A 2,651-nucleotide genomic window follows, 5' to 3' on the forward strand; every position below is an offset into this window, starting at 1 on the left:
AATGGCTTCCACCCTATTCCAAGTCCTGATCTTCTCTGCAAAGAAAAAGCCAGTTAAACAGACTTGTATATCCAAGTTAAGGTATAGATGAAATAAAACTCTCTCTCCATACTGGAGTGTTCAGAAGTCTGTAGTCTGAGTTTCCTTGCTTATTGCTGTAGCGACATCTCAGAAAAAAGATGAATGTGGCTAACTTCTCAGGGGAATCGGAATGTCTTCCGGGTTGTGACTAGAAGAACAGGACCAGGTCTTAGGGGGTGCTCCCTTACAAAATCAGCACTCCAATCCACAATGCTGCTGCACCTGACCTTCAAGTCAACTCAAGGAGGAAAGCTTTTCATCTCTCCCATCAATCCAACAGTGTCCCCAGGGCTGCAAATACACCATGTAAGACTCTAACACACCAACGCTCCATTCCTGCAGTGCTCACAACCTGGTAAGGCTTCGAAATGGGTTAAAAACTCAAGAACTATTCAGTGACAACGTAGGCACTACAAAATTAAAGCAGCTTAAGAATAAGAGTCACGTGACAAAGGCAAAGTCTTCCTGCCTTAAGCAGGAAGGGGTTGCCCCAGGGAGAAATGGGACATGGGGGGACCTTCTACTTGTATGCACAGTCTGTGTGTGGCATGGACCTCCTGCAAAGCCCAACTTGAAAACATACCTCAGAGCGTGGGCACGGAGTATGTATTGCCCGCTGTGTCCACACCCTTGTCAGCGGGACTGTGCTTCCAGCTGTCTTCATGGCAGTAATTGCGGCTATCTACACCCTCCAGTCTGGTTCCATTGGTGACAGAGGATACACATTTGTGCAGCAGCTGGACAAAGACAAGGGTGCCCCGCCTTTAATACAACAATTTACCTCTCCTCAAAGCTAACACTTTTCCCTTCAAACTGTCGACTGATCCCATCCCCTTCCCTGCGTCATACTGAAGACTTTGGCAGTGGTTTCTGTGCAATTGCTGGTAGGAGCCATAAATTGAAAGGAGAAAGGGTGGTCGAGGGAAGAGTCTCACCTCTGAGTGTCATACCATGTCGCCAGGTCTCCGGGAGGAAAATTGAGTTTGTTGACTATGAACTACTGTCCTTCCAAGGCTCAGAAAACATTGCAGAAGATGGAGCAGAAAGACGATAGGAGTTAAAGGGTGGGGTGCTGCGAAGTGATGTCTCCTGGATCTGTCATTACCATTGTGCTCACGAGGTCACAGCAGTGGGGATTCCCTGCACAAGACCTGCATGGGACTGGGTCTGTTCACAATCCATCATGGAGACCGAGGAGACTCATAAGGCCCTACGTCTTGCTGAAGAGATGCTTACAGCTAACGGTTGCTAGGGAAGAAAAAATCATTTTCTTCAGTGGTGTGGCAACTAGTAGTTGCCCGTGTCCCAGTAAATAATTTCTCTACCAGTGCTTATAGACTACCCTAATTAAACTCAATGGGACACACACACATGCACACACACACACACACACACACACACACACACGAGAGAGAGAGAAACATACATAGATACACACACACAAATAAATACATTTTTCAAAAGCAACAATTTTTCTCGAAGTCTACACATGCTAGAACAGACATTGGCAAGATGTTCCCAGTACGTCTCCATCCCTTACTCGCTTTCCATGATGGGTGAGTGTGGAAAGAACATGCTGACACACGCTATTTCTTCTGATAGGCAAGCTGTCAGGTGGTTGTACTTCTCAGTGGGAGGCCAGGACCCCGGGCCAGCTAAAAGGCTGCCTGCCCATTGCTCCTTCTAGGGCTCTCATGAGAAAACCATTGACACCGGACTGATTTAACTCTTGATTTTTTTTTTGGTCATAAAAGTAGTGATATACAGTTTCATGTCCTTATGGTCTGGTGCTATGCCTCAACACTAAGCCCTGTTTGCAAATAAGAAACATTTTCAAATTCCGCATGAATCCGTAGAGGCAGCGGTATCAATATTTGATTAAGGTCAGGTGGTTTGCGTCTAGGGACCACTGGATTTCCTGCATAACGGGTTCTTATTCCATCGCTCAAGGAGGAGCAGAATACAATGGTTAATTCATCCAGTGTGAGAAAGCAAAATTATCAACCATATATGTGTAGGGACAGGGGTGCCAAGGATTTCAGAGCCAGAAGAGATTCTCCGAAAAGTCTCCCCAGCCTTGCAAGGTCCCAGCATCTTTAACATCATTAGCACAAAAACCCCTGTGTCAGCCATTCGCGCAGAAGAAACTATGCAGGCTCTGCAGGACAGATTGACGAAGAAAATGTGCCACTTCTATCAGCTGTCTGCAGTTTTAAGATTCCCTTGTGTTTTGGTGGCACCAACACACAAAGGGAATTAAGCCATTTTGATCTCCAATAATGAGAACCATGGCTGATGCTCGGACCTGAAACTATTTAACACAAGTTAATCCTTGAAACAAATCTGGAATGAAATGGGGGAGCGAGGGGGGAAAAATCTCATGATGGTATACAGCAACTAATGGGTTGCGTTTCTTTCTTCTCAATTAGAAATGGCAGAGGGGTTTTAATTATTTTTCCTTAGCAAGCACATCAAAACATATCTACACAAAAACACAGCAAATATGTTATAAACGTATTTAAGCCAAAGAGCTCGTCAACACTGTTTGCAATTATGAAATCATTTGGGGA

General features: G+C 45.2%; 1 long non-coding RNA gene across 1 annotated transcript in view; it reads right to left on the bottom strand.

Annotated features, from left to right (window-relative positions):
• Positions 1-552: 552 nt before the first annotated feature.
• Positions 553-2,651, bottom strand: part of LOC126514321 (uncharacterized) — a 5,077-nt gene continuing 2,978 nt past the window's right edge. Inside the window, exons 2-3 of the long non-coding RNA XR_007595551.1 lie at positions 1,017-1,329; positions 553-818 (exon numbers count right to left, since the gene is read on the bottom strand). This is a non-coding gene — a long non-coding RNA (uncharacterized lncRNA). The remainder of the gene's footprint in view (positions 819-1,016; positions 1,330-2,651) is intronic.

Source organism: Alexandromys fortis, unplaced genomic scaffold (genome assembly GCF_014885135.2).
Source record: "Alexandromys fortis isolate MF-2015 unplaced genomic scaffold, M_Fortis_MF-2015_v1.1 scaffold_17, whole genome shotgun sequence".
In the NCBI taxonomy this organism is placed as follows: Eukaryota; Metazoa; Chordata; class Mammalia; order Rodentia; family Cricetidae; genus Alexandromys; species Alexandromys fortis.